Below are 22,402 nucleotides of genomic sequence, written 5' to 3'. Positions count from 1 at the left end.
CACCTTCTAAGAATTGCTCCATTTGCATTAGGAAGGGCAACTCTTCTGGAGATTTAACACTTGCTCCTGATATCCAGGCATCCCAATGTATCACAATGTGATAGGCATGTTGGGTAAATGACACATTTTGGTTTCCACCTTAGGGCTCTGAACTGCTGATGGGAATGCTTGGGTGTTAGCCCCATTCCGATTCTGGCCTTGTTTTTAAAAAGTTCGTAACTGTTCAAGTGGTCCTTAGGCATTTCAGTTGCCACCTCTGCTAAGGGTCCACTGAGCTGCGGCCTCAGCTCTACTACGTACTGGTCTGTAGAGATGCTGTACCCAAGGCAGGCCCTTTTGAAGTTTTCTAAGAAGGCCTCAGTATCATCGCCTGCCTTGTAGGTGGGGAACTTTCTGGGATGGGAAGCGGTACGTGGAGACATATTGCTAGGGTTGTCTGGTATATGCTGCTTAGCCCTTGCCATCTGTAACACCAGTGCATGCTTCCTCTCTTTCCCTCTCCTCCTCAGCATGCTTCCTCTCTTTTTCTTTCTCCTCCATAGCTCTCTTGTGGGCAGCCTCTTCTGCCTCCTCTTTGGCTTTCTCTGCCTCCATAGCTCTCTTGTGAGTAGCCTCTTTGGCTTTCTCTTCTCTTTCAGCAACTTCTTTCTCAAGTTGTTTTAATTTGATCAGTCTCTTATGTTCCTTTTATTTCTCTTGTGCTTCCAGTCTGGCTAAATCCAGTTTTTTTCCTTGATGCCACTTTGTCATCCTAGCCTTTCTGTGTTTAACCTAGCTATACCTGAGAGTTAGAAAAAAAAACCCCAGCTTGTGAATTCCTTTGCTACTGTAACTTGACCCCTCTGCCTTCAGGCAGAGAAAAAAAACCCCAAAACTCTAACTGCTCTCAGCAAAAACCTTTCCAAGCAGCCAAAAGGAAAGAAAAATTTGTCCTTTTAAAATCCTGCTGTGCTTTTGGTTCAAAAATGATCCCACTGCTCTGCCACCATGTCAGGGTTCCTTCCCCACTCTGAGGTACGGATGTGGGGACCCACATGAAAGACCGCCTAAGCTTATTCTTGCCAGTTTAGGTTAAGACTTCCCCAAGGCACAGATTCCTTTCTTGCCTGGGATCGCTGCCACCACCAAATGATTTAACAAACAAACAATTAAGGAAAAGACCACTTGGAGTCTTTTTCCCCCAAAAAATATTCCCCCAAGCCTACACCCCCTTTCCTGGGGAAGGCTTGAGCATATATCCTCACCAACTCGTTACAAAGGGACTACAGACCCAAACCCCTGGGTTTTAGAACAATGGAAAAATCATTCAGGTTCTTAAAAAGAAGGATTTTATTTAAAGAGAAAAGGGTAAAAGCATCACCTCTGTAAACTTAGGCTGGTAGTTAACCTTACAGAGTAGCAGAAAATTCAAAGAGCACAGAGGAACTCCCTTTAGCCTTAGTTTCAAAGTTACAACAAAACAGGGATAAACCTCTAGCAAAGGAAAAATTCACAAGTTGAGAAAACAAAAATAAACTAATATGCCTTACCTGGCTGTTACTTACAAGTTTGAAACATGAGAGACTTGTTTAGAAAGATTGGAGAACATGGATTGACTTCTGGTCCCTCTTAGGCCCAAGAGCAAATGGCCACAGAAACAAAGAACCCAAAACAAAACCTCTCTGCTCCCCACCAGATTTGAAAGTATCTTTTGTCCCCATTGGTTCCTTTGGTCAGGTGCCAACCAGGTTACTTGAGCTTCTTAACCCCTTACAGGTTAACAGGAATTTAGGCTACCCCATGGTTATGACAGGGAGCTTACTGATTTAGGATAAATTTTTCAAAAAGCACCTAATTAGGAGCCTAAATGCCATTTTTAAAATGGACTCAGGCACTTAGATTCGCAAAAGGAGTTACATACTTAATTGCCACTTTGTCGACCTAAATCCCAGAATCAGGCCCCACTGGGTTTCACAGAGACCCTGCTCAGCTGCACCCAAATTCTGGAGGTGCCTAAAGTCACTTGGCTCCTACCTTTGTGCAGTAAAAGTTCTCCAGGTGCCTACATTTCTGCCTTTGGGCATGAACACTGCAGCCCCATGCCAGGTGTGCAGATGCCTAAGCTCCAGAGCAACGCACAAACAAGGGGAAGAATGGCATTCATCCACTCAACTTGACTGCAGCACCCAACCAGTAAGCATGCTCAGAGCTCACCTATCTGATCTGGTCCTTATAGAAACACTTACCCAAAACACCAACAGGGGAAGGAGGAGACCCTGCCTCATAACTTTTAGCCTAGTGATTAAGGTGCTCACTGGGGATGCCCATAATTCAAGACTTGTCTCCATCTGATGGGGAGAAGGGATTTGAGCTGGGCTTTGTCATCTCCTAAATGAGTGTGCTAGCTACTGGTCTAGGGGATAATGTGATGGGGTGACAGTCTGTATTCTTATGTTCACTTTTTTACAAGTCTGATACATTTTGTACAAAGTACAGCATGTGAGGTATCATTTGAAGACTCAATCTGCTGAATATTATTGTCCTGGTAAAATGTGCGTGGCAACATTGTATATAAAGTTATGCAATTCTGCTGTATAAGGCATGTTCCAAGTCTGGGTAAACAGTTTTTGACCAGTTCCTCAGAGACAAAAGGCTAGCCAACACTTCAGCCAGGTGTCAACATAATCAAATGAACTACCATCTGATTAAGCATCCATTCCTTAGCAGGAAGAAGGGTGTGAGTGGAAATTTACATCTTGGCAAAGGAACAGACTTGCTGTCACCTGCACCCCAGCTGCTACTGCTGATTCTCAAAGAGGAGAAAGATGTATAAAACTGAGGAACAGGGGCCCCAAATCACCTGTCTCCCCTGATCTCTACTCAGAGCATCAACAACATTTGAAAGACAAAGGTAGTATCAGTGAACAGTGAAGGAATCCAGCCAGACTGCTCAGAGGCATATGGTGAGAAAAACCCTTTGCTTTAAATTCACTTAGCTTGTTAAGTTACCTATTAGCTTATGTTTACCTTTTATTTCTTCATAACTGGTTCTGACTTTTATGCCTCATTACCTGTATTCACTTAAAAGTGATCTTTCTTTAATTAATAAACCCATTTTATTGTTTTACCAGTGTGTTTGGAAACCTCCATTTGAGATAACAGGATTTTTGCATATCATTTTCTATTTTCCATGAGCTTTTATTGTCCAGAAGGAAAGATCTGAACAGTACAAGTCTGGGACTAGGGATTTGCTGGTGTCACTCTGCAATACAATTCAGGAGTGGCTGGCTAGGAAAACTCACAACTCAGCTGGGAGTGATTTTGCGTGCTAGAGGCTGTGGGTGGGCAGACCAGGAGTGGTTGTTCTTACAGCGAAGCAGTGTAAAAGGCACCCCAGGCTCGAGAGTCGAGGGGACACAGTTGTCTATCACTCCAGATTGTACCATGGGAAATGTCACAGATGGAGGGCTTTCTCAGGCTCTCCTGTTAAAGCTGTTACACTGTGGAGCAATAATTTTAAAAAGTTCTAGTGTAACAGGGTCAGCACCCATCCCTCATGCGTGCCCCCTTTTCTCTGGCTGATAGTGCCTGCAAACACAGTTCTTTTCACAGGTAGGCACCCACCTCTCATGGATGGCCCCCTTTCTCTTGGTTAGGTGTGATCCCACTTTTATTTTTTGGTCTTACATCAGGGTGGCAGCTGCCTCTTGCGAGCATGAGCCCATGGCCTGCTGCTCAGGCAGGCACCAGGTCCTCCCTCATCAAGCTCTATACAGCAACTCAAGGCTCAGCTCTACAGCTTGCCTTTTATCTGGCCCTTCTGGTCCCTTATTGGTCGCTCCAGCAGCCCCTCTGATTAGCTGCTCTTCTGCAGCCACTCTAGGCTGCCTGGAGGACTTCTCACCGCTCTATTCTGGAATAGGGTGATGCAGGGCTGCAAGGCTTCCAACAGGGGGCCTCCGGACCTAGTCCACCCTGCCACACATAGGAACAGGGGGATTGCATCCTCAGTCTCCCACCACCTAGCTGAGTGCTTGAACCACCAGGCTACAGAGCCATGCTCACACCTGTGCTTGCTCTCGCTCTCTGTCTGGCCCAACAAGTCTCGTTATTTGTCAAAAGCAGAACAGTTTCGAGAGGAGAGACTACAGAGACCTCCACACATCAGAATATCCCATAGCCCAGTGACTCGGATGCTCATTTGAAAGGTAGCAGATTTCTATTCAAATCCTTTCATCCCCCTTCAGGTGGAGGAGGGAACTTTTAGTGGGGGTTTCCCACATCTCTGGTGAACACCCTACTGGGCTAATGGTTAGGAGAGTGGGTCTAATCCTTCCTGCAGCTTCTTGCTGAAATGGTGTAGGCACCTAACCCTAGGAGACGGTTTACAGCTGAGAAGAAGGTGCCTCCCTGCAGCCCAGACTTAGAGCTTGTCTGCCTTTGAAACACTATTATGGGAGATGAATTAATGACAACGATAGGAGAACCCCTCCCATCCCTGTAATCAGTATGCCGCTGTAGTGTTTTGTGTGTTGCCATAGCCTTAGTCACTTTTGAAAATGAGCCTTTAGGCCATCTCTACACTAGGAGCACTTTACTAGTATGGAAATGCCACAAAGCACTCCCATTGTGGACCCAACTTATACTGGCAAACCTACGCTTTCCCCTGCATAACTGCTTCTTACACAAACACCCCTGAGCAAAACAAACTCCACCTGTAAAAATGCATTTTTTTTGCTAGTATATCTGCACCTACACTGGAGACTTCTGCCAGTGCAGACGTGGCCTTAAGCTTTGTCTGTGCTTGGAGGTTTTTGCCAGTATAGTTAACCCCTGTGTGGAGGCAGTTATGCCAGTATAAAAGCGCTTATACTGGTATTGCTTATGCCAGTTTGGGGAGCCAGTATAAATACATTTATACTGTTATAACTGCATTTACCCCAACATCAGCTATACCATATGAACACTGTTATATCTCTATAACTTGTGACAAAGTTCCTCCTCTACCTTGGTGGGTCTTGCACTTATTGGCAGATTTGCTCACCTTGCAGCTTCATGGCAGCCCTCAGCTTGGCCATTTTTCTGAATTCACAGTCCAGGTCAACTCTTCCTGTATCTGACCAGGAGTTGGGGGGAACCCAGGCCCACCCTCTACTCTAGGTTCTAGCCCAGGGCCCTATGGAATGCAGCTGTCTAGAGAGCCTCCTGGAACAGCTGTGCAACAGCTACAACTCCCTGCGCTACTTCCCCATGGCCTCCTCCCAACACCTTCTTTATCCTCCCCATAAGACCTTCCTCCTGGTGTCTGATGATGCTTGTACACCTTAGTCCTCCAACGGTTCTCGTTCTCGTTCTCACTCCACACACACACACACCACAAACTGAAGTGAGCTCCTTTTTAAACCCAGGTGCCCTGATTAGCCTGCCTTAATTGAGTCTAGCAGCTTCTTGATTGGCTGCAGGTGTTCTAATCAGCCTGTCTGTCTTAATTGTCTCCAGAAGATTCCTGAGTGTTCTGGAACCTTCCCTGTTACCTTACCCAGGGAAAGGGACCTGCTTAACCTAGAACCAAAGAGCTCTCTCATTGATCACTCTCCTGTAGCTATCTGACCTGGAGGAAGAAGGAGGGAAAGGGCTGCTCCTGCTCCTGCTGGGCCCTGCCTACGGCAACTGCTGTTGCTGCTCTAGCTGCTCCCCTGGCTAGGCCAGACACCACCTTCCTCTCCCCCCCCCCCCCCACTACCTGGTTGCTGGCTGGTTGCTGAACCTCCCACCCTCGGGTGCTGCTACTGCTCCAACTGCAGCCCCTTGGGGGGGGGGGGGGCTGCTGGCCCACTCCCCAGAAGGGGGCAGTGAGGGACCCCAGCCCCAGCTGTTACACCACCACCACCCCCTGAGAGGGGTCCTTTCTGCCTGCCTGGACCACCACCTGGAGTTCCTGGAGCTGCTGTTGCTGCGGAATTTGCTGTCCGGAGCTGCTGAAGCCTCGAGGAGGAGAAGGAGAGTGGAACCATCTACCAGTGGGGAAGCACCTAGAGACTTTGCAGACCACCGTGGAGGGGGCCTTAAGACTGAGTAATTTTCAAACTGTGCTTTTGTGGCGGGGTTTGACTGTTTCCAGGGTCACAGGGGGTGTGGTGTAGAGCTGCCCCCTGATCCATCTGTGTCCCTCCCAACCCCCACCACTACTACCACCACCACTGCCCCCTCCAACACCCCCACTGCCTGTTTACCATCTGCCTCAGCTCCTGCCTCTGGATTCAGCTGCTTGCTTGGCTTGCCCCCCCGCCCCATTTCCACCCTTTGGACCAGAAGCAGCAGCCATCCTAAACAGACTTCGTGCAAGCGCATGTGGGCACATGTGCCCCCCCTCAATCCAGACTGCCTACCTCACAGCTTTGCCCTTTGTTACCTGCCCCATTTGCCCTTTGCAGCTTTTGCTCCCCCTTTTGCCCCAGCCCCCTTACTAGCTTCAGCTTGTTTGACTGCCCTGCCCGTTTTCCCTCTGCAGCCTTTGTTTGCCCTACCCCAGCTTCTGAGGCTAGCCCCTTGGTTTCCCTGCCCTAACTCCAGCCCGCTTAGCCCCTTGCTCCATGCGCCCATGCCCCCTCCCATGCACTTGTGCCACTCCTCATTTTGGTTTACACCCTCTTCACTGCACCCCCAATGTTGTTGTATCCCCCCCTCCCCTAGTGCAGCTAGAGGAGCCGGAATTTCACCCTGTGTCAGTGACTGACCCCTGATTGCCCCCCGTCCAGCCCACCCCTTTTGGCGCCCTCCTCCCCTGCCTGCAGCCTAGCTGGGAGGAGTGGTCAACCTGCTTCCCCTTTTCCCTCCTTCTTCTGGTGTCTCCCCTTCCCTCCCTGCTCACGATGGTGGGGGACGAGACAGGTGGGGCCCCTCCAGCAGCCCAAGCTGCCCTTCTCCCGCCTCCCCTCCGTCACCCCCCCCAAGCCTCTACCTCCACTGCCACAGCCGAACCATCTGCCACAGCCCCCGTTAGGGTGCCAGCAGCGATGGGCACCGGGATGACCTCCACTGCTGCCACGTCCTTCCCCCCCTCAGATTCTGGGGGAGCCCCCTCAGCCAGCAGGAAGGGCCAGGGTAAGAAGAAGGGGAAGGGCCCCCTAAAAAGACCAGGCCCTCCATGGCAGGGGCTGCCCCCAATGCCCTGGCCCCACCACCAGCTGGGGCATCCCTCCCCGCTGTTCCCTCCACCAGCTCTGCGGGTGTCCCTCCAGGGTGTCCCTGGAGCATACGCCCAGGTGGCGGCAGCCCCCCCGCCTGCCGCTACGTCATTTCTCCAGCCCCCCGCCTCCGCTACCATCTATAGCGGCCGGGGCCCCTTTCCCACCATGACCAGGAAGCCCGGCGTCCGTTGCCTCCTGGTGCCCACCTCGCCCCAGGTGGAGACCTATGTGCGGGCGTTGGTGAGGGTGGTGGGGCCCACGGCCATTGTGGCAGCCTCCAAAATGTATGGCAAGGTCGTCTTCTTCTTAGCATCGGAGGCCGCCGCCCAGGAGGCGGTGGAGAAGGGCCTGGCAGTTGGGGGCGTGTTCATCCCCCTGGAGCTGCTAGAGGACCTGGGCGTCCGCCTGGTCCTGACCTCCGTCCCTCCCTTTCTCCCCAATGCCGCCCTGTTACCCGCCCTCTCTACCCTGGGGAAGCCCATCTCTGTCATCAGCCCTCTCCCGTTGGGCTGCAAAGACCCTGCCCTCCGTCACAGTCCTCTCGTTCCGCCAGCAAGTGCAGCTTCAACTACTGCCAATGGTGTGTGATGGAGAAGTGCTTGGGGGGGTCCTTCCTAGTCCCCTACCAGGCCCCATTACTGGGTGCACTACTCCACAGGGGAGGCCTGGTGATACCTCTGCCGGGCGATGGGGCACGTCTGGAGGGACTGCCTTTTGGCCCAGCAAGGAGGAGCATCCGGGACCCCCAAGCCCCGGCAGGGCACCAGCCCAATCATCTCCGGCACCCCTGGCTGCCCGGCGCCCAAAACCACCCCTCCTCCTTCCCAGTCCACCATTGCTCCCGCTCCGGCCCAGGGGGCACCTTCCCCCACTATGCCCAGACGAATGGGAGAGCCCCACCCCTGTTGCTCGCAATCTAGCGGGGCCTGTGGAGGAGGGTGCGGCAGGGACACCGCCGGGCATGGGAGAGGGCCCACCCCAAGGGGAATCTTCCCTCCCTTGTGTTGCCCCATCATTAGCCCCTCGAGTCCCTGAGCCATCGCCTCTGCCCCCTGACACGACCCCTGCTAGCCAACCCACGGATGATGCCATGGAGGGCTGGGCCCTAGTCCAGGGAAAGCAGGGCAAGCGGAAGACTCGAGCTCCGCTCCTCCCATAGAATGCGGAGGCCCCCCGGAAGACCAGGAAGGGGGGCACCGATGCTGAGCCTTCCGCTCTACCCACGGGTGTCTTCCATCCACCGGAGCCGGCTGGGGCTGACGTGGCAGCACTGGAAGGCTGTATCTCCCCTCTCTCAATGCACAAAGCCTTGGAAACAAGCAGGGAGAACTGGAGGTCCTGGTGATGTCAAGGAATTATGACGTGATTGGAATAACAGAGACTTGGTGGGATAACTCACATGACTGGAGTACAGTCATGGATGGTTATAAACTGTTCAGGAAGGACAGGCAGGGCAGAAAAGGTGGGGGAGTAGCACTGTATGTAAGGGAGCAGTATGACTGCTCAGAGCTCCGGTACGAAACTGTGGAAAAACCTGAGTGTCTCTGGATTAAGTTTAGAAGTGTGTGCAACAAGAGTGATGTCATGGTGGGAGTCTGCTATAGACCACCGGACCAGGGGGATGAGGTGGATGAGGCTTTCTTCCGGCAACTCACGGAAGCTACTAGATCGCATGCCCTGATTCTCATGGGTGACTTTAATTTTCCTGATATCTGCTGGGAGAGCAATACAGCGGTGCATAGACAATCCAGGAAGTTTTTGGAAAGCGTAGGGGACAATTTCCTGGTGCAAGTGCTAGGGGAGCCAACTAGGGGGAGCGCTTTTCTTGACCTGCTGCTCACAAACCGGGTAGAATTAGTGGGGGAAGCAAAAGTGGATGGGAATCTGGGAGGCAGTGACCATGAGTTGGTTGAGTTCAGGATCCTGACGCAGGGAAGAAAGGTAAGCAGCAGGATACGGACCCTGGACTTCAGGAAAGCAGACTTTGACTCCCTCAGGGAACAGATGGCCAGGATCCCCTGGGGGACTAACATGAAAGGGAAGGGAGTCCAGGAGAGCTGGCTGTATTTCAAGGAATCCCTGTTGAGGTTACAGGGACAAACCATCCCGATGAGTCAAAAGAATAGTAAATATGGCAGGCGACCAGCTTGGCTTAATGGTGAAATCCTAGCGGATCTTAAACATAAAAAAGAAGCTTACAAGAAGTGGAAGGTTGGACATATGACCAGGGAAGAGTATAAAAATATTGCTCGGGCATGTAGGAAAGATATCAGGAGGGCCAAATCGCACCTGGAGCTGCAGCTAGCAAGAGATGTCAAGAGTAACAAGAAGGGTTTCTTCAGGTATGTTGGCAACAAGAAGAAAGCCAAGGAAAGTGTGGGCCCCTTACTGAATGAGGGAGGCAAGCTAGTGACAGAGGATGTGGAAAAAGCTAATGTACTCAATGCTTTTTTTGCCTCTGTTTTCACTAACAAGGTCAGCTCCCAGACTGCTGTGCTGGGCATCACAAAATGGGGAAGAGATAGAGGTGGTTAGGGACTATTTAGAAAAGCTGGACGTGCACAAGTCCATGGGGCCGGACGAATTGCATCCGAGAGTGCTGAGGGAATTGGCGGCTGTGATTGCAGAGCCCTTGGCCATTATCTTTGAAAACTCGTGGCGAACGGGGGAAGTCCCGGATGACTGGAAAAAGGCTAATGTAGTGCCCATCTTTAAAAAAGGGAAGAAGGAGGATCCTGGGAACTACAGGCCGGTCAGCCTCACCTCAGTCCCTGGAAAAATCATGGAGCAGGTCCTCAAAGAATCAATCCTGAAGCACTTAGAGGAGAGGAAAGTGATCAGGAACAGTCAGCATGGATTCACCAAGGGAAGGTCATGCCTGACTAATCTAATCGCCTTTTATGATGAGATTACTGGTTCTGTGGATGAAGGGAAAGCAGTGGATGTATTGTTTCTTGACTTTAGCAAAGCTTTTGACACGGTCTCCCACAGCATTCTTGTCAGCAAGTTAAGGAAGTATGGGCTGGATGAATGCACTATAAGGTGGGTAGAAAGCTGGCTAGATTGTCGGGCTCAACGGGTAGTGATCAATGGCTCCATGTCTAGTTGGCAGCCGGTGTCAAGTGGAGTGCCCCAGGGGTCGGTCCTGGGGCCCGTTTTGTTCAATATCTTCATAAATGATCTGGAGGATGGTGTGGATTGCACTCTCAGCAAATTTGCGGATGATACTAAACTGGGAGGAGTGGTAGATACGCTGGAGGGGAGGGATAGGATACAGAAGGACCTAGACAAATTGGAAGATTGGGCCAAAAGAAATCTAATGAGGTTCAATAAGGATAAGTGCAGGGTCCTGCACTTAGGATGGAAGAATCCAATGCACCGCTACAGACTAGGGACCGAATGGCTCGGCAGCAGTTCTGCGGAAAAGGACCTAGGGGTGACAGTGGACGAGAAGCTGGATATGAGTCAGCAGTGTGCCCTTGTTGCCAAGAAGGCCAATGGCATTTTGGGATGTATAAGTAGGGGCATAGCGAGCAGATCGAGGGACGTGATCGTTCCCCTCTATTCGACACTGGTGAGGCCTCATCTGGAGTACTGTGTCCAGTTTTGGGCCCCACACTACAAGAAGGATGTGGATAAATTGGAAAGAGTACAGCGAAGGGCAACAAAAATGATTAGGGGTCTAGAGCACATGACTTATGAGGAGAGGCTGAGGGAGCTGGGATTTTTTAGTCTGCAGAAGAGAAGAATGAGGGGGGATTTGATAGCTGCTTTCAACTACCTGAAAGGGGGTTTCAAAGAGGATGGCTCTAGACTGTTCTCAATGGTAGCAGATGACAGAACGAGGAGTAATGGTCTCAAGTTGCAATGGGGGAGGTTTAGATTGGATATTAGGAAAAACTTTTTCACTAAGAGGGTGGTGAAACACTGGAATGCGTTACCTAGGGAGGTGGTAGAATCTCCTTCCTTAGAGGTTTTTAAGGTCAGGCTTGACAAAGCCCTGGCTAGGATGATTTAACTGGGACTTGGTCCTGCTTTGAGCAGGGGGTTGGACTAGATGACCTTCTGGGGTCCCTTCCAACCCTGATATTCTATGATTCTATGATTCCACGGGAGTCCCTCCCCTCCGAGGAAGCCCCTCCTGCCATGGTGCCATCTGATACCTCAGTGTGCCCCGAGGCGACTGTCGCATCAGGTGCCGGCGGGGAGAATCGCGGGGTGGCAGAAAGCCATCTCCCATCCATATATGAGGAGATCAAGGTCCTGGGTCTGACCCCGGTCACCCAGGGGAGGACGACCCTATGCCAGTGAGCCTCAATCTGGGCGACTTCACTCCAGCTCCCCTTTCCTCATGCTCCCTCCCCCTAACCATTGTTTCCGCTCCCACCTCCAAGAAGCCCCTGGACTCCGCCATCAACCCGGCCGCAGAAGGCACCCCGCTGAGGGCCACCCAGCCTGTTGAGGCGACGGCCAGTGCCACACGGCTGGGACCTGAGCCACGAGGGGCACCCCTTGTTGGTGAGGAACAATCGACCTCCTTCCCGGGAGGGGACCCTACAGAAGAGTCCACCTCCTGATGCCGTAGCTGCCAAATCCACCATAGAGCCTGCGCCCAGCATCACTGAGAGCCCTCTCCCCGCCCAGAATCTCGCCCCTGCCCCTGCCCCTGCCCCTCTCCCGTCCACATCCCGAGATGTTATTGCCGCCCCTGGGGCTGTCTCCTTCCCTTTTCCAATCGATGACCCCCAGGGAGCGGCCTTTGTGTTTACCTGTCCCGACCCACCAGGGGCTGCTATTCTCCCTCCACCACCTCCTATTGCCCCAGGGTTTGAGGCGGGCCCAATGGCGCCAGCCCATCAGGAGCCCCGTCGGGGGTCTGCACCCTTTCTGCCCATCTCAGTGGGCCACACCCCGTCAGGGAACAACTAGAAGACCGTAACCCCACCCTGCCATGCGCTGCGAGAGGAGTTGCAGGAGTTTTTAGAAGATGTCCGTGGCTCCCGCAACAAGGTACAGCTTGCTCTCCAGTGATGGGGGGACTTTCATCTAATCCTCCGAGCCACGAGGGTCCTCATGGGGGAGAGTAAAAGGACCGGGAAGCAGGCCGCTGTGGCCTACCAGTGGGTCCGCTTCTTCCGTGGACAACTTACTCACCTATGGGGTAGGTCATGGACTGCTGCGTGGCCCATCGGGAGCCGCGAGCATCCCTGCCGGCGAGGATCCCCCCCCAGCCCTCTTACCATCGCAACATTGAACACCCGCGGCTGTAGGATGGGTCTCTACAGGTCCCAGGTGCTCCCCTTCCTTCGGGAGGGGGGGTACTCTGTGGTTTTCTTGCAGGAGACCCATATGGATCCGACCGCCAAAGACAGCTGGCAGCTGGATTGGGGGGACAGGGTCTACTTTAGCCATCTCACAGTTCGTATGGCTGGAGTGGCGCCCCTGTTCTCCCCCGACCTACGGCCTGAGGTGCTGGGGGTCGCCGAGGCTGTGCCAGGCCATCTGCTGCACCTCCGGGTTCATATGGAGGGGCTTATGGTCAACCTCGTTAACGTCCATGCCCCGACATTGGGCCTGGAGCGGCTGCAATTCTATCAACAGGCGTCCACCTTCCTCGGCACCTTAGATCCTCCTGAATGCCTGGTCCTGGGTGGGGACTTTAACATCACCCTCGAGGAGTGGGACCGCTTGAGGACCAAGCAGTGCTTAGCCGCTGCTGACGTCCTCCGGGAGATAGTCTAACACCACTCCCTGGTGGACGTCTGGCGCGACCACCACCCGGATGACATTTCCACATTCATCTTTGTCCGGGTGGAGGCCCATTGGTCGTGCCACTCCCGCATTTATTTATCACGCTTCTACCTTTCACGAGCCCATTCCTCCAGCATCCGGCCGGCCTCATTTTCTGACCATCGTTTAGCCACCGTGACGGCCTCCCTCTGCGCAGAGAGGCCGGGGCTGGCTATTGGCATTTCAACAACAGCTTGTTGAAGGATGTGGGCTTCGTGACGTCCTTCCGGGAGTTCTGGCTGGCCTGGCGAGGGTAGTGGTGTGCCTTTCCCTCGGCACAGCAGTGGTGGGACCTGGGGAATGTGCGTGCCTGGCTTTTCTGTCGTGATGACACCCAGGGTGCCAGCCGACAGAGGGATGCGGCGATAGAGCAGTTGGAATGGGAGGTCTTAGAGCTGGAGAGGCATCTGGCCGCCAGCCCTGAGGATCCACCCCTCTGCGGAGCGTGCCGGGAGAAGCAGGAGGAGCTCCGGGCCCTCAAGGACCATCGGGCCCGGGGTGCCTTTGTTCGATCCCACATCCGTCTCATTCGGGAGATGGATCGTGGCTCCCGCTTCTTCTACGCCCTGGAGAAAAGGAGGGGGGCCAAGATACACATCACCTGCCTTCTGGCAGAAGACGGTATTCCCCTCACGGCTCCGGTGGAGATGTGCGGGAGGGAGAGAGCCTTCTATGCAAGCCTTTTCTCCCCGGATCCAACCGATCCTAATGCTTCCAGAGTGCTCTGGGAGGAGCTCCCTACAGTCAGTGCGGGTGACCAAGACTGGCTAGAGCTGCCTCTCACTCTGGCCGAGTTCTCGGAAGCCCTCCATCACATGCCCACCAATAAATCTCCGGGCATAGACGGGCTGACCGTGGAGTTCTACTGCGTGTTCTGGGACATCCTCAGCCCAGACCTAGTCACTGTTTGGGCCAAGTCTTTGCGGAGCGGGGTCCTCCCTCTTTCGTACAGGCAAGCCGTGCTCGCCTTATTGCCGAAGAAGGGGGACCTCCGCGATTTATGAAATTGGCGTCCCGTCTCGCTCCTCAGCACGGACAACAAAGTCGTGGCAAAAGCAATTTCGCTGCGGTGAGGGTCCATGCTGGCAGACGTGGTCCACCCAGACCAGACCTACACCGTCCTGGGCCGCAGCATCTTTGACAACCTGTATCTGGTCCAGGACCTTTTGGAACTCGGGTGTAGGGATGGTCTGTCATTCGCCCTCCTGTCCTTGGATCAGGAGAAGGCATTTGATGGCGTGGACCACGGGTATCTACTGAGCACTCTGCAAGTGTTTGGCTTCGGACCCCAGTTTGTGGGTTTTCTCCGGGCGCTGTACGCCTCCGCAGGGAGCCCCTGCTACACAAACCCCATCTTTGCGTGCAAAGTGGCGGAGTCCCCCTTGGTGCACCAGAGGTTGGTCCTGGCAGAAGTCACAAGAGTCGGAGACCTCCTGGACTACGACTGGGGAGACTGGCTGGATCCCCTGTTGCTTGCTCAGCGCATGGGGTTCTCCAGGCCTCGTACTCTCTGGCGTGTACTTCAGAAGGTGAAGGCCGCTTTGCCGCACACTGCTTGGGCTTACCTCGGCCAGGTCCTGCACGACGGCGCGCCCTTCCCACCGTCCACCCTATGCCCACCAGACCTTTTAATTGGGCCCCTGTCCCGTGGACCCAACCAACCCCCCCCATCCCACCCCTTCACCGTGAGTCGGCTGCACGAGCTGCAGCCGGTCTGCTTCCAGACCGTGCCAAGGAAACATCTATACATGCTGGAGCTTCACACCCTTTACACCCTCACCCTTGTGTCCCTCCCCGATACAAAATGGCGGGACCTTCTGCCACCTTTGGAGGGTGAGGAGCCCCAGTGGGCCAGCCTATATTCCATCTTGGTCCCAAGGCCCGCCGGGGAGATCAGTTGGTGGCTCCTTCATGGAGTTGTGAGCATGGGCATGTACTTGGCGCAGTTCACCCCTATCCCAGACACCTGCCCTCTTTGCAGCATGAGGGAAACCCTGGCACACATTTGGAGTGTGCCAGGCTGCAGCCCCATTCCAGCTCCTCACCAATATTTTATTATGTTTTTGGTTGCACTTTTCCCTCACCTTCTTATCTATGCACTCCCTATCCGCAGCCCCCCAAAGTCACAGGATCTCCTGGTCAACCTCCTCCTGGCCCTAGCTAAAACGGCCATCTACAAAATCAGAGTGAGGAGGTTGGCCGATGGAGTCTCCTGTGACTGTGGGGCCTATTTCCGATCCTCGGTCCGTTCACGTATCCGGGCAGAGTTCCTCTGGGTGGCATCCACTGACTCCCTTGATGCCTTTGAGGAGCAGTGGGCGCTGTGCAGGGCTCTCTGCTCGGTGTCCCAGTCTGGTTTCCTTCGTTTGACCCTTTGACCACACTCCTGTCCCTGTTATTTCATTAGTTGTCCCCCGGATTTATTTGGTGTTCAGGTCCTGTGGATCCCCCTCTTTTGCTGGGGGGGATCCTTTAGCAGTGGGCGGGCTTTGCCCACCCACTTCCCGGATCCCAATTGGATTACTTTTCTGTAGCCATCTGGCCTGACCCTATCACATACTGCATCTACATCAGGGCTTTACCAGCATAGCTATATCAGTAAAGGGGCAAAAAAATCACCTTTCTAAGTGACTGGCTTCTGAACCTATTCCTTTGACAATTATAAAATAAGGGAAAGCGTATTTTAGCTGGTGAGCTGTACCATTATATTGTTTGAGTTTTGGGGTTACATAATTTGCAAAGAAATGTTTGATTTAAGAGATTGAAATAAAACTTGTATTCTTGGGAATTAAGATGTAATTTGTAATTCTTTTCCTCCCCTGTAAGTTTATTTTCTAAAAAAGTAAGGGTAACTAATGATCCCTCAATACTACGTACAATGTACCCCTTTCTTCACATTCACACGTGCAATACTCATTAGCACCAGCAAATACCTGTTGGTAGACAAAATTTTGGCTTTTTGTGTGCACAAATAGTCATTTGCAAGTACTTCAGGGTGAATATACAGAGTGCCTTTGAAAATTTGGCCCAGGAAAGGAGAGAAGAAAAAAGGTGAGCTATTGCGAAGTAAGATACATGGCACCTTTTTTTTCTGAAGATCTCCAAGCCGTTTACAAATTAAGCCTCAGAACAGCCCCGAGAATAGGGAAGCACTGTGAGCCAATTTACAAATGGGGAAACTGAGGCACAGAGCGGCAAAGTCACTTTGCCAAAGAGCAGAGAATAGAAACTAGAACTTGCTGACTTAGTCCAGTGTGCTAAACCACTCAGAAATTGTATTATTCAGGAGGTGTCTGTTGTACAATTGATCATACCTATGCCTGTATTTACTTACTCACGCTGGGTAGCTCCACCCTGCCAAAGTGAGCGTCTGTTTGGGCTGCTGTCAATCACATGTCAATTTTTATTTCACTTGGCTCAAATCAAAGCGGGTGTTTTGACAAAAGTGGTGGGAATAGCTGTCAGGGAGCTGAAGAGCCAAAAGAAAGAGGAAGTCGAGGGCTGGATGGGGTGGGGGGGATCCATCAACCCTGAAAACAAGACGGAATCACACAGGAGATGCACTGACCAGAGCGCAGCATTGCAGAGCTGTTTTGATCGCTGAATCCTGTGCATTACATGTCGCTTTCTCCTGTCAGTCTCAGCTGGGGCAGGCAGCAGGAGACAGGGAGTCAGGCTGCAGAAGATGAAAGGAGTGGGGATCACAGGCAGAGCAGGGTGAATTTTTTTTCAGATGAATAGTTTACTTTCTGAAAAATACTGTTCGGAGTCAACCAACCCCATTAAAGGTGAGGGGTTTTTAAATAAAGTCAATTTGATACAAAGCTGTAATGGCTAAGAGCTCAAGGTGGTGGCTTTAAACCCAACGCATTTTCCCTGCAGAAATTCAAATGCTGCTCAGAGCAAGGCAATTGTTTCAAGGGAGGTGGTGGAATCTCTGTCACTGAAGGTTTTTAAGACCAGGTTGGACAAACCCCTGTCAGGGACGGTCTAGGTTTACTTGGCCCTGCCTCAGCAGAGGGCTTAACTAGATGACCCCTTGAGGTGCCTGCCACCTTTGTTTGTGAGATTCTATGAAGTGCTGTGTTTTGTCATTTTCAAATAGAAATATTTTGGCTTTGTATTTTGAAATGATGCTTTGTTTAAAAAGGTTGCTAGATGTAATTAAACTAACAAATCAACAAAAATGGGGTGGGGAGACACCTGAAAATGAAAAAGGAGGGGGGGAAAATGAACAAAATCATTTCATTTCAAATGAAACATCAAATGACCTAAAATATTTTTCCCGGTTTGGCCACCAAATTGATTTTTTCAATTAGCTTAGCTCGAATAGGGGTATTTTTTAGGAGAAGATCACTGGATCATATTCCTGGTATAGGCCAGATGTTCTTTTGTACCCAGTGCAGTGAAAAGTGAGGAGTTCACCAGGGGCCCCTCATATTGCAACTCCATGAATCTGAGGCTGGGGCTTCACTGCCCCAACATACTTGACAGTAGACTACCATGGGACATAAATACACCTTAAATGATGCATAGGTGTTGTGCTGGCCATCTGAATGGGGGTGAATTTCACTCTACTGTAAGTGTCTTACAGCTGGAGCAGATTTTCCATTTCATTGGAAATTCCATGATTTAAAAAAAAAATCTATTCATAGACTTTAAGGTCAGAAGGGACCATTATGATCATATAGTGTGACATCCTGCACAACGCAGGCCACCGAATCTCACCCACCCACTCCTGTAATAAACCCCTAGCCTATGTCTGAGCTATTGAAGTCCTCAAATCACAATTTAAAGACTTCAAGCTGCAGACAATTCTCCAGCAAGTGACCTGTGCCCCACGCTGCAGAGGAAGGCAACCCCCCCCCCCCCCCCCCCCCCGCCAGGGCCTCTGCCAATCTACTCTGGAGGAAAATTCCTTCCTGACTCCAAATATGGCAATCAGCTAAACCCTGAGCAGGTGGGCAAGACTCACCAGCCAGAAACCCAGGAAATAATTCTCTGTAGTAACTCAGATCCCACCCTATCTAACATTCCATCATAGGCCATTGGACATCTTTACTGCTAATAGTCAAAGACCAATTAAATCCCCAAATTAGGCTATCCCATCATACCATCCCCTTCATAAACTCATCAAGCTTAGTCTTGAAGCCAGATAGGTCTTTTGCCCCCACTGCTTCCCTTGGAAGGCTGTTCCAGAACTTCATTCCTCTGATGGTTAAAAACCTTTGTCTAATTTCAAGTCAACTTCCTGATGGCCAGTTTATATTCATTTGTTCTTGTGTCCACATTGGTACTGAACTTAAATAATTCCTCTCCCTCCCTAGTATTTATCCCTCTGATATATTTATAGAGAGCAATCATATCTCCCCTCAGCCTTCTTTTGATTAGGCTAAATAAGCCAAGCTCTTTCTGTCTCCTTTCATAAGACAGGTTTTCCGTTCCTCGGATCCTCCTCTAGGTGCCCTTCTCTGTATCTGTTCCAGTTTGAATTCATCCTTCCCAAACATGGGAGACCAGAACTACACACACTATTCCAGATGAGCTCTCACCAGTGCCTTGTATAATGGTACTAACATCTCCTTATCCCTACTGGAAATACCTCGCCTGAGGCATCCCAAGACTGCATTAGCTTTTTTTCATGGCCATATCACATTGGCAGCTCATAGTCTTCCTGTGATCAACCAATACTCCGAGGTCCTTCTCCTCCTATGTTACTTCCAACTGATGAGTCTCCAGTTTATAACAAACATTCTTGTTATTATGTTATGTCATTCTTATTATTGTGCATGACCTTGCACTTTTTCACTATTAAGTTTCATCCTATTACTATTACTTCAGTTTACAAGGTCATCCAGATCTTCCTGTATGATATCCCGGTCCTTCTCTGTATTGGCAATACCTCCCAGCTTTGTGTCATCCACAAACTTTATTAGCACATTCCAACTTTTTGTGCCAAGGTCAGTAATAAAAAGATTGAACAAGATTGGTCCCAAAACTGATCCCTGAGGAACTCCGCTAGTAACCTCCCTCCAGCCTGACAGTTCACCTTTCAGTATGACCTGTTGTAGTCTCCTCTTTAACCAGTTCCTTATCCACCTTTCAATTTTTATATTGATCCCCATCTTTTCCAATTTAATAATTCCATGTGGAACCGTATCAAATGCCTTGCTGAAATAAAGGCAAATTAGATCCACTGTGTTTCCTTTATCTAAAAAAATCTGTTACCTTCTCAAAGAAGGAGATCAGGTTGGTTTGGCATGATCTACCTTTTGTAAAACCATTTTGTATTTTGTCCCAAGTACTATTGACCTCAATATCTTTAACTACTTTCTACTTCCAAATTTTTTCCAAGACCTTGCATACTACTGATGTCAAACTAACAGGCCTGTAGTTACCCCAATCACTTTTTTTCCTTTCTTAAAAATAGGAACTATGTTAGCATTTCTCCAATCATACAGTACAACATCTGAGTTTACAAATTCATTAAAAATTCTTGCTAATGGGCTTGCAATTTCATGTGCCAGTTCCTTTAATATTCTTGGATGAAGATTATCTGGGCCTCCCAATTAAGTCCCATTGTCTGATTTGTGTCCATTCTGTGCCAGCAATGCCCCTCTGCCATGTACATTGGCCAAACTGGACAGTCTCTACGTAAAAGAATGAATGGACACAAATCAGACGTCAAGAATTATAACATTCAAAAACCAGTTGGAGAACACTTCAATCTCTCTGGTCACTCGATTACAGACCTAAGAGTGGCTATCCTTCAACAAAAAAGCTTCAAAAGCAGACTCCAACGAGAGACTGCTGAATTGGAATTAATTTGCAAACTGGATACAATTAACTTAGGCTTGAATAGAGACTGGGAATGGATGAGTCATTACACAAAGTAAAACTATAAAACTCCTTCCCCATGTTATTTCTCCCACCCCCCACTGTTCCTCAGATAGTCTTGTTAACTGCTGGAAATAGCCTACCTTGCTTGTCACCATGAAAGGTTTTTCCTCCTTCCCCCCCCCCTGCTGCTGGTGATGGCTTATCTTAAGTGATCACTCTCCTTACAGTGTGTGATAAGCCCATTGTTTCATGTTCTCTGTGTGTGTATATAAATCTCCCCTCTGTTTTTTCCACCAAATGCATCCGATGAAGTGAGCTGTAGCTCACGAAAGCTTATGCTCTAATAAATTTGTTAGTCTCTAAGGTGCCACAAGTACTCCTTTTCTTTTGTGAATACAGACTAACACGGCTGCTACTCTGAAACCTCTCTGAGATGCTTGCTCATCCAGCCTGGTCTACAACTCCTGCCTATGAATTTTTCCCCCTTTCTTGGGATGCAGGCTGCTGATAGTTTCTGCAGATTTGACTTTAAGTAATTCCAGACCTCCTCTGCCTTTAGATCCACAAGTTCTTCAGTCCAATCCACTTCCCTAACCAATTTCCTTAATTTTTTAAAGTTAGCCTTTTTGAAATCAAAAACCTTCATAGATCTATTTTTGTTTATCCTTCCATTTAGTTTAAACTGAATTAGCTCATGATCATTCGAACCGAGGTTGTCCCCTACAACCATTTCTTCTACGAGGTCCTCACTACTCACCAAAACCAAATCTAAAATGGCATCCCCTCTAGTCGGTTCAGCAACTACTTGATGAAGTATTTAGGAAGATCTGAGCCCTATTATTATTACTAGCACTTGTCCTCCAGTCTATATCTGGGAAGTTAGTCTCCCATGATCACACAGTTTCCATTAGTATTTACTTCATTAAAAACATTAAAGAGGGCTCTATCCATATCCAAATTAGATCCCAGCAGTCTATAGCACACCCCAAGCACTATCCCAGGGGAGGCTCTAGTAGCTTTCTTCCCTAATGTGATTTTTGCCCAGACAGACACTGTGTCTCTTGTCTATTCCAACACCTCTTATTTCTTTACAGTCTACCTCATCAATATACAATACTACTCCACCACCTTTGCTTTATTTCTGTCTTACCTAAACAGCACATACCCTTCAATACCTGTATTCTGGTCATGACTACTATTCCACCATGTTTCTGTTACCCCTATAATATCTGGTTTCACTTCCTGCACCAGGAACTCTAGTTCCTCTGTTTCGTTACCTAGGCTCCTCGCATTGGTGTACAAACGTCTTAATTTTTGCTGTTTGGCTTTGCTCACATTCTTTGCCCAATTAGTCAGACATTCTACTACCAGTATTGCCTATGAGACTGGTATCTACATTACCCTTCCTCCATATGTCCATTTTCCTACCCATGGCTGTATTCTTTCATACTTCATTTTCTTCTCTCTCAATGTTAAAATCCAGTGTGGAGATTACCTGAACATCTCCCAACCATCTCCCCCAAATTCCTAGTTTAAAGCTTTCTTAATCAGTTGTGCCAGCCTCCATCTTAGAAGTCTATTTCCCTTCCTCCTCAGGTGAAGTCCATCCTGAGAGAACAGTCCTCTGTCCGTGAATGCCTCCCAGTGGTCATACATCCCAAAGCCTTCCTTATAACACCACTGCCTGAGCCATCTGTTGAACATCATAACCTTGCCACACCTTTGTAGCCCTTCTCTATTCTGAAAAGATGAAAGATTGAAATTTCTCATTAAATGAAATTCTCAAAACAAAATTCATTTTGCCATTCATAATGTTTCATTTTGATATAAATGAAACATTCCATTCCGATTGAGTTTTTAAAGTTTTATGTCGTATAATAGAAAACTTAAAATTTAAACAAAAAGTTGTTTCTAAACAGAGAATCACTGTTCCATTTTGATTTTTTTTCAAATGAAATTTCATCAAAAACACTTTTTTGCAAGCCGTTTCGATGAAACGGTGCTTCCCGTTGGAAATACGTTCTGTCAGACAATGTTCAGCCAGTGCTAGAGTATCTATATAATGATATTCAAACAGATAACTCTCTGCTCATCAGACTTGGGCAGATGGCTTATGGGCCTGGAAGTAAAGAAAAGGCACAGACAAGAGTTAACTTGGACAGTACAACAGTGAAACAACTGATTTCAAGGCATAGCTGAATCTCCATTTGCAGTCGAGATTGCTCCATCTTTTTGCCCCCCCGCCCGACAGAGCTGCTTAGGCATAAGCAGACTAAACAATTGTTTAGGGCCTCAAGCAGCTCAAGGGGCACCATCCAATTTGCTTTTTTATATGTGTGTGTGTGTGGGGGGGGAAATATTCCTGCTTTGGGACCCCACTGGGCTAGTACTGCCTCTGCTCCCAGATTAAACAAGTGGAAGTGAGACCCAATAGTATCAGAAGTCACAGTTTGTGCTGCCTGCTATCAGGTCTAACTAGCAATGGGAAATGCACTCCATTAGACCTCTGCCAGCAGTTTACCCATCATCTCCGGAGGTAGTCAGGCTGCTCTTCTTAGTATGCCCACTAACACAGCAGGTGCAATTACAGAGCGCTGGCCACC

General features: G+C 49.8%; 1 long non-coding RNA gene across 1 annotated transcript; it reads right to left on the bottom strand.

The window, feature by feature from the left end:
• Positions 1-489: 489 nt before the first annotated feature.
• On the bottom strand, positions 490-20,434 carry LOC122458290. The gene is made up of 3 exons (XR_006278269.1): positions 20,224-20,434; positions 13,556-13,560; positions 490-531 (listed from the first exon to the last, which is right to left on the bottom strand). It is a non-coding gene; the product is annotated as an uncharacterized LOC122458290 (long non-coding RNA).
• Between the last annotated feature and the right edge of the window lie 1,968 nt (positions 20,435-22,402).

This window comes from Dermochelys coriacea, chromosome 19 (assembly GCF_009764565.3).
Source record: "Dermochelys coriacea isolate rDerCor1 chromosome 19, rDerCor1.pri.v4, whole genome shotgun sequence".
In the NCBI taxonomy this organism is placed as follows: Eukaryota; Metazoa; Chordata; order Testudines; family Dermochelyidae; genus Dermochelys; species Dermochelys coriacea.
The sequence above is the reverse complement of the archived record's forward strand: the minus strand, read 5'-3'. Positions and strand labels throughout refer to the sequence as shown.